The sequence below is a fragment of the Cucumis melo genome, chromosome 3, assembly GCF_025177605.1.
Source record: "Cucumis melo cultivar AY chromosome 3, USDA_Cmelo_AY_1.0, whole genome shotgun sequence".
Classification (NCBI taxonomy): domain Eukaryota; kingdom Viridiplantae; phylum Streptophyta; class Magnoliopsida; order Cucurbitales; family Cucurbitaceae; genus Cucumis; species Cucumis melo.
This window is the reverse complement of record NC_066859.1, coordinates 16,085,746-16,096,005: the sequence shown is the minus strand read 5'-3', so window position 1 is coordinate 16,096,005 and position 10,260 is coordinate 16,085,746.

Below are 10,260 nucleotides of genomic sequence, written 5' to 3'. Positions count from 1 at the left end.
TAATCACAATTACATGTGGTCTCTTAAATTCAGTTCGAATATCTAGTAAGAGAATCTCTTACCTTGAGATTTTAGCCAAACAAAGTACTCCTTAGCTGACAGTAAAAATTTTCTAATTAACTTGATCCTAATCATAAAAGAAAAACTCAGTATCTTAATTAATAAAAATTAGCAATTAGCTAACATCCAAAAAAATCTCCTAAATTAATTAACTTTCTAAAAATTGGGGTTGAAACCAATTCAACGGAAAAATCCAAGATTTAAATCTTAAAAAAATTAGTCAATAGAACCTTTAAAAAACCCCAAATAAATCCAGAATTAAATTAATAAAATATTAATTTTATTTTATTGGCTTATCAAGGTTACTCTGAGGTTGAAAAATATTCTTATCCTTGATGGGAAAAATTCATCACTTTAAATCTTCAAGCTAGAGACCAATCTTAAAATCTTACACATTTATAACCATTAATAATAAGAAGAAGAAAGACAACGAAAGAAACCGCAGCGAGGAGGAAGACAATGAAAGAAATTGTAACGAGGAGGCGAAGAAAGACGAAATGATAAACTTGAAATATTTGAAAAATGGTTAATTTTATGAACTTTGTTACACGGACCGTAAATAGTTTGATGTTTTGTTACCCTCATGAAAATTTCTCAACTTATTATGGATGTAAATTCAAATCTCATCATGGCATGTGTGACCAAGATTAAGAGAGAATTCTTTCATAAGAAATTTTCATGTATTTTTTTAATACAACTTAGGTGAGAGATTAACGCCATAAATCTCATTTGCCAATTAAGTCTAATTTAGCAATCGGGTGGTTTTAACTACTCAAGTTCTATTTATTATTTATTGTAATGTGACAAGTAGGAGTTTGAAGCTTTGAATCGTTAATTTGAAAGGAATAATACATCCCAATTATTAAAGTGAGTTATATCATTTAACTACTCCTCGATCAAGAACAAAAAAAAGTTTATTTTTAGTAAAAAGTAATCCTTAAACTTTAAAATATATTTCATGTATGTTCCTCAAGTTTGAAAAGTTTAATTTTACTCTAAATCTTGATAAGATAGAAATTGATATAGAAATTGATATGATAGATTAAAATAGACTTTAAAATTAACATGCACTAATCCAACTAATCCATACCATTATTGTACTAAAATTAGCATGATTATAAATTTTGTAGAAGATAAATTTTGTCATCTACAACATCATTCACAAAAATTGGAAAAAAAAAAAAAAAGAAGTAAAGTTATCATAAAATGTAAAAAAAATGGTGTCGTCTCACACAGTTGAAGCCATATCAATCCAGAATTTGAGATAATGTTTGATACCGACTTCAGTACTTGGAACTCTCCATTTCATCGAAATCATTTTTTCATTTTCTTCTTCAATAGCTTCCTCAGCTTTGGATAAATATGCGCTTTCTTAAAACCCCATTTTCATTCCTTTTTTCCTCTATTTTTTTGGGCCCAAATATGTGAAACCCAGGAATTATTGAACTCAAATTTGAATTAATTTTATCTTCTTCACTAAACACAAATCCCAAATCCATAAATCCTTTCAATTCATCAAATTCTAAATTCTAATTCTGATAAACTCTTACTCGACTCTTTCCTCTTTTTCTTTCTTCTAATTTTATTTTCATTCCCTTCCAATTTCTTCTTATTCATCATTCGCTTTTCCTTCTCCATTCCCCCCAAACTCCGTTACCTTACCCGAAAGAATGGTCTCCAGCTTTTGGTTGGAGTTAACGGTGATTTCAAATGCTAGGAAATCCTTTGAGTTTAGAAGATAATTGCTTTGAGATCTCATCTTCATTATTTGTTTTATAGGACTTTGAAAGCAAGTTTTTAAAAGAGGCTTTCTAGAAAGTAGAAAATAAGGAAAACGGAAACTTTAAATTTGAGTAATCTGACTATAATGAATCTCAAACAACTACACTTCAATACATCATCATGCAAAGAAAAATTCAATACCAGGAGTGAGACGAGACTAATGAACTTGAAGCAAGTTGGCCTTCACCAACCTCGTGGAGGACTCGATCTCTATAGCCACACTTCGGATGTGGTCATGTAAGCTTCCAAAATCTTGAAGTTGAGCTCTGAAATGCTCGAATTGCTTTTCCACCGAAGAAGATGAGGCAAGGGCGTCAGCGTTAGTGCCATCCGTGGTGGAAGAGGTACATCATGAAAGAAGTACGAACCGCAACGGTAAGGTTCTTCTTGACAGTTGATCCGCAGTGGAAGACAAGAAACAACAATGAATTGGAGGCAACGTAAGTAGAGAAGTATGTGAGGGAGGGAGGGATTCAGAGTAGCAGGAGGGGAGTAGTGAACAATGTAGGATTATAATAAACCTAATCCCAATTATCTTAATTCATAGGCCAAATATGGACTGAGTTATAATAACCCACTCCACTCTACTTCTTGGGCCAAACAAGTCTATATTGTTTTGGCTTTTTCGACGAAATTTTGGGCTATATTAACATTGAGATTTTAATAGTTTTAAAAAGTGAAAACAAAAAGGTGCTAGGATTATAATAATAAACTAATCCCAATTATCTTAATTCGTCGCCTTGAGTGATGACATCTTGTATATATTTTTAAATTTTGTTATATTTTGGTTGGTTTTGTTATATTTTAGTTGGTTTTGTTAGATTTGAAAATGTTCCTTTTTTATTGAATATAAAAAAAATTATTAAAATGCATTTTCTTGTCCCTAAGTTTGAAATGTGTAAGCTTCAAATATGGTTTGAAGCAAGCATCTAGGTCCTGGAATGGCTTTGAGCAAAATGTTGATGAGTCTTGTGTTTACAGAAAAAGTCGTCAATTTCATTGTAGCATTCTTAGTTTTGTATGTCGATGATATTCTACTCATTGGAAATGATGTGAGTTATCTTAATGACATCAAGAAATGACTATCTACGCCAATTTCAAATGAAAGATTTGGTAGATGCAGAATATGTTCTCATGATTCAAATTATTCAAAATCGTAAAAACAGAACACTAGTCATGTCTCAACTATCTTATATAGACAAAATATTGTCTAGATATAAGATATAGAATTCCAAAAAGGGTCTGTTGCTGTACAGATATGGAATTCATTTTTTAAGAGAAACAATGTCCCAAGACACCTCAAGAGGTTGAGAATATGAGAAATATTATTTATGTTTCTGCTGTTGGGAGTTTGATGTACACAATGTTATGGACGAGACTTGACATTTTCTACTTAGTGGAGATGGTCAATAGGCATCAACCCAATCTCGGACGTGATCACTGGATACGTGAAGAATATTCTAAAATATCTTAGAAGAACAAAAGAATACTTGCTCGTGCACTACTAAGGGTTCGATCCTTAATGGATACACTAATTCTGATTTCCAAACTGATAGAGATGCTAGAAAGTCTATGTCAGGATCAATATTCGCTCTAAATGGAGGAGAAGTAGTGTGGAGAAGCGTAAAGTAAACTTGTATAGTCGATTCCACAATAATGGAAGCTGAATATGTAACAGCTTGCGAAGCGGTAAAAGAAGCAATATGGCTAAGGAAATTCTTGAAAAATGTAGAAGTTGTTCAAAATATGCATCTATCAATCACTTTATATTGTGACAACGGTGATGCAGTTGCAAATTCAAGAGAACCTAGAAGCCATAAACAAGGAAAGCATGTCAAAAGCAAGTACTAACTTATCAGAGAAATTGTACGACGTCATGGTGACTTTGTAGTGACCCAGATACCTTTGAGCAAAACAAAGCTAATCCTCTTACAAAAGCCCTCATGGCTAAAGTGTTCGAAGACCACCTACAGAGTTTAGGTCTACGATGTTTGTAAACTGGTATAAATATGCAATGTATTAAAGAATATAGGTTTTAGGTCATTGTACAATATGAACAAATACATTACAAAGAGATATACAAAAATGGAAAGAATATAATTGACATTACAAGTTGGGGGAAGACAGAGTTGAGATCTTCATCACTCAACTTCATGCTTTCACTCGTTGACTGATCGAAGAAGATGAAGAAAAACTTTATAGATGGTGGAAAGGCTACTCCTTCCAACCACTCTCTAGGGTTCAGTCCATTCATGTGTGATCTACCCTATATCGGCCTCCTTTTCTTGATGAAGATGGAGTTCTTTATATAGGCAGATTTAGGCGGAAATCTAATCTTCTGAACATGTCAGTGCTGAAAGCTGCTTCCGTGTCAAGTTACATCAACTCCAACTACCACTTTTGTTTTCTAACGAACCTCTTCTCGCCTAATCTTCGTGCGAGTTCCTCTATGATTCGCTAGTTTCTTCTTTTGTTCATAATCATGTGTTAAGACACTAAAAATATGGTGAACCAGGCATAAATGCTTATATAAAGTGTATTTCCGAATATTTATGAATCTACAACATACGTTGCGTGTTTTGATACATTTCTTATGTGTTTTGATCTCATTATTCTATCTAAGAGGCTATAATAACTTGAATTTCTACAAGTCATCAACATTTATAAAAAAAAATTAATATAATCAACCACAAGACTTCACGAAGTAATTATCACAAATCTTCTTTTCGTTTCTCCAAACATAATTTAAATCTTAAATCATTTAAGATATACGAGAAATCACATTTGTTTTATCATTAGTCAAAATCAACTTTTCAATAAAACTGGACAAAAATCAGAAAATCATTCAAAAAATTTCAGCTTGTAGTCATATTTAGGCTCACCACTCAACGAAGTTACTAATATATGGCAAGATATAGCTCACACATGCTCGTGATGTAAAAAACATACAACTATTCTCAACTCGCACATACCTAATACCCGAGTAGCAATAAAACTAAGATAATGTCCATTTCAAAAACCTCACCAAACTTGTTGCTTGTTTATATATATGCATTTAAAACCATGTTATTGTGGATACGAAGTTAAGGCTCTATGTATGGGACTAAACTAGGTGACTTGTCACACCTTGCCCCGCACGCGACCAACCTCGCTATGCAACACAAGACGTAACTTGAGCAATCTTGATACCTCAAGTGAAATACTAGAATGCTCACTTAGTCCTTTAACTTGGCTTTATCTCCTAGTTTATACTTAAATCCTTACTTACTAAGCGATAAAGAAACGTAACACACAAAGCAGCGGAAAAACAACAAACTTCATAACACAATTGGTAATCAAACCACTTCTTTATCACTTAAACCATGTGTTCTACAAATTACACTTTACACACATCCTTAATACAATAATTATAACAATTAAACTTAAACGCCTTGCTTACCTTTCTTGCATAGCAACCCGTTTCACCCTTCCTTACTTGGCCTTGACACTTGAACACTTGGGGAGAGAAAACTTAAAACGTAAGTCAAAGACTTAGTGAGTGATAGCTTTTGAAAACCTTTTCGAGCATACAATAAAATCATTTTTATAAACATGACTTCATTGCCTCATTTCATAAAACAGAAATCACACATTAGTCTTTCATATTCCTTTCGTCAAGAACATGAACCATTTCTACGCATAGTGTATTGTCCCATCCCAAATGCCACTTTGTGCGACCAAGTGGAGGCATACCGCCTAGTAACTCAACGCATATCTCCCTACGAGATAGTACACTAAACGCCTAGTAAGTGAAATAACTTTTTAAATCACAATTTAAGGACGACATTCGAAATAAAATAGGAAAACTTCATTGATAAGAAATTCACAAGGGTACATATGATTCTTAATACATAGATCTTTCAAAAGAAACATAATGGACTCAATTCGACAACTTGACTCTTCTCGCCTAGCTTCTACATGCTATGCAAGCGACAGTGGCTACTACCAAAATGATGTGATTAAGAAGGCACGATAGGCAATTAAGATTGCAAGTTCAACGCTGGATATCATTCGCTACCTGAGCGGTGGGAATAAGACAAACATTTAAAAGGTTAGACAAAATCGTCTAGTGAGTGTGGTCTTTTATCAAATAATTTAGATTATTCACTAGGGGCAGTATAATAACGTGCATTTTGCAACATAATCATTCTTTGATCACGAGTCCTCTTGTGTTACAGGCCTTTTCCCCTACCACATAGTTAATCCACATGACTATTTTCATCCATTTAATTAAGTCTTTGTACCCTCACCTTCGCTCAAGCATTTACCACAATTTTTTCTCAAGTTGCGGCTATGAAGAATAAACTCAACGAGTATAGCAAGTTCTGTTCATTCCTTTACGTGTGAGGCGTCTTCCAGTGCTAGATCACTCAACAAGCAAATGACATCTCATACTAGATCACACAACAAGTATGGGACATCTCATACTAGATGACTCAGCAAGTATGAGACATTTTGTACAAGATCATATAGCATGAATAGGGCATTCTATCCCACATCACATAGCAAGAATAGAGCATCTTATCCCAGATCACACAACAAGGATAAAGAGTCATATCATTGAGGGTACAAGTTGACTTTATTCAAAATACATCATCAAAATTTAATATTTTAGCGTAAAGCCATATAGTATTCGGAAAGCATATTATCATAACATCTTTCTCAATTCAAGGTTATTCAAGAAACACTTCCTTTTCAAAAGTAAAATGTCACACCCCTCTCCCAAACTACCTGCTAACTTAACCCAAAAGACGGCGTCAACTGACATTGCTATCCTCTAACGATATTCGTTGACCCTGTTGAACTATTAGATCTGATAGACTGGCTATTTTCATACATGAAAAGCAATCTATGCACAAAACACAATGAAACCATAATAGACCTGCAAGTACACACGAGTACCAATACTCTGACTCGTCCACTTTGAAACATTTATCTGGATAAAATATTTATAAAGGAGAACATACAAATGTACAAAGTAAACTGATGTGTATGCCTAACTTAAAGTTCGACAACTTCAGACATATACAGTTATACAAACACAATATACAACTCCACCCACGTACTGGAAGTAAATGTGAAACTAGTAGCAGACTGTAGCAAAGTTTCCGGCATCGGGAGCTCAACCTCTACTTGAAAAGTGAGAAAATATTTTAAAGGAAAGCCAATAAGCCCCATGAATGATTGGTTATAAAACTGTTATTTGACAAATATGAGCATGTGATAAATCGATATTAAATAAATAAATACGTAAGAAAAGCGTTAACCATAAATATTTTAAGAGAACAACTTCTTTAAATATTCAAAATGCATATTTATAAAAGCTAAGGTATTTACAACTAACATGACATCATTACATTGTATAGCGCACACCCAGTACAACCAACGTTTATTAGCTCTAAGATGTAGTGGGGCCCATCCAGCACTATCATCGTCTTTGTCATAGTGGAACTCACCCAGCACTCACGACAACTTCGTTATCACGGAGTATACTCAACGTCAACAACGGAAAATAACCTATGTGCATACGATATCCTCTAGCCTCATGCTCAAGATATCAGTCATGTAGTTAATGAAAATTTCATAAATCATCTAAAAATATTAAAACATGCTTGCTTATCTTTATCTTGCACAAAGCTCAAAATTTACTCTGCTCGTTTGTGAAAAGCTATAGTTCTTAAAACAAAACTTGCTAATTCATGCTTTACTTGAAACACTGTGGTTCAAATACTTTCCAAAAATTCAATATACACGTGTCAGCATAAATTTTCATTAAGAAATATAATCTCAAAACTTATACTTGAAAATAGTCATGACATTCAAATAATTTTCATAGCTTCATAGATAAACATGTAAAGCATTAATCATAAATAACAGTTATGGAAAATATTTGAAAAACTAGTTTTGTCACTCACAGTCTTGAGTTAGATCCTTGGTCTGTAAGCTCAGTTTAATTCTTATTGGCTTATCAACAACCAAATCGAGTATTAGAACACTAAATATTTTGGTTTTCTAAAGATAGATTTAACGTATCGCACTAAAGATGATGCTTACGAATTTAAAGTTTAAGAAATAAAACCCTACTCCACACAACTCTCTGCATTTTTTAGATTTTTAGTACAAACTTCAAATGACCGTAACTCCCACAATACTTAACCAAAATGAGTGTTCTTTAAGTCAAAATCTTCATTTTGATGTCCTCTATAATTTATCCTCTATAATTTACATAAAGACATATAAATCAAATTTCTACTCAATAATCTAAGAAATACCTCAAAATAGAACCACTCTAAAATTGTGCACTCTACAGCCCTTCAACTTGTCCCTATAATTTAATACATTTCTAGTCATAATTGGCTCTCAACATCTGCATAACAGTTATAGAAAATTGAATAAGCTTTCCAACCGTATCAAATAGAGATTTTAACTTAATGTTTACACATCGAAACACTTAAAAAACCAGAGGGTGTCTGATTTCACGTGGAAAGCACATGCTCTGTCTTTTCTATCAAATATCACCTAATTAACAACAGAATTGGCTCAAGCTTTCTTCATGAAAATTGTTTAGAAATGAAAATTAGTTTTCAAGAAATTCAAATCTTACCTTTTAGTTCTTCTTGAGTAGATCAAACTGAATTAAAAACCAAAAGTGTGTAGTGTGTGTTAAAATTTGCCATCACTATAAGAAGTGGGGAAACTCCCGACGCATAAAAACATCGACGGAAGTGGTAAAGACGTTGAGAAAGGAATTCTTAATGCAGAAAGAAACGTTAGAAAGATCGTCAAAAAAACACGTGGAGAGACCAATTCCCGACGCATCACCAATAAGACATCGGGAATAATCTTCTCACGACATCGTCTTTATCGATGTCTTTGATGCATCGGCAACAAGTCATCCCCCGACATCCATAGTTTCAGCGTGAGCTAGGCGTTGGAAATAACTACTCCTGACGTTTTTATATCTGACGTTGTTCATGCGTCGGGAATAACTATCCCCGACGTGACATTTGCACCATATTCCCAACGTTTGTACTATGTTGTGAAATATTTTAAATATGTAATTTTTATTTTTTTCCTAAAATATTTTCCAGTAAGATGTATTTCCTGAAATATTCACAATCGCTTTCGATTCAATTAAAGAAAATTCAAAATAAATTAGTAAATTATGAAATACAAACACAAATTCAACAAAAAATTAAATGTTCATAATACAAAAAGGTTTAAAAAATGTAACAACATTCATAATATAAATAAAAAATATTCCTCGTTAATAAAAACGTGCAAAGAAAGCCGTACTTCATAACGTACGTCTCCTAACGAGCTTCTACTTCATTCTACACCGTGGATCCTACAATTATACAAAAGTGGCTAAGTTTAGTACATATATATGCATATCATCACTATATACTGTCATTTCAAAAAATTAAGAATAACGGAGACATATATACGTACCGCAAAGTTAAGGATCATGTAGTGGTCCTTGTTGTGCCCAAATCATGTCTTCTATGAGCTTCCGCATTCGTTCCACTTCTAAAACTAACGCTTCGTGATTTCTTGTATGTTATTCAATTCGTCGCGTAGCTTGATCAAGCTTAGCTGTAATTGAAGCTCTACTGTGGACTGTGGATAAGACATCGTGGAACTACTCGCTGGTCGTCTTGCGAGCCTTGGGCTTGAGTCCCCAACTAAGGCCTTTTGAGTAGCCTGGTCGTCTACCTAACACCATCTCGCATATCTCGTCCCCAGAGAGTGGTTGACTACCCTTTGGGGTAGGCTGGGACTGAAGTTTTAGCATTTGATGCTGCAACAAATTTAGAAACTATCTTAGTAAGTAAAAAATATATTATATATTCAAGCGGACAAATAAGAGTAGAAGTGTTGCTTGGATAACTTACATGTGCATCCTCCACAGCCAGGGACACGAATGTCCCGTCTCGAATGTGTGTTTATCGAAACAAATCCACACGGTCGATCAACTCCCCTCTTTGCTTAGCGAGCTCATGCTATCGTTGTAGAAACGACTTTGACCCTTTGCTATGATTGTAAGGCTGCTTTTGTCTAGCAGCCTTGTTCTTCAGTGATTGCTCCTACATGAAAACAATTATATTGTTTATTTCTTATACATATTAAAAGTTGAAATCACAATTAACCATGACAAAAGGTTCAGTTGCTCACCTGGGAATGCACGGGTCATATAGTCGTCACAAAGGTAGTGTCAATCCTCATCGTCCTACCAATAGGTGTGGTGGGTTGGCACGAGCCTCCTTGAGGTCGCTGTACTTTTTGAAATACCTGTGATAGTCGCCCCGAAACTCTTTAAAGGTGTTGAGCATTTGGTGCTCAATAAACCTATTCATTGCCTGATCATTGAAATCAAGC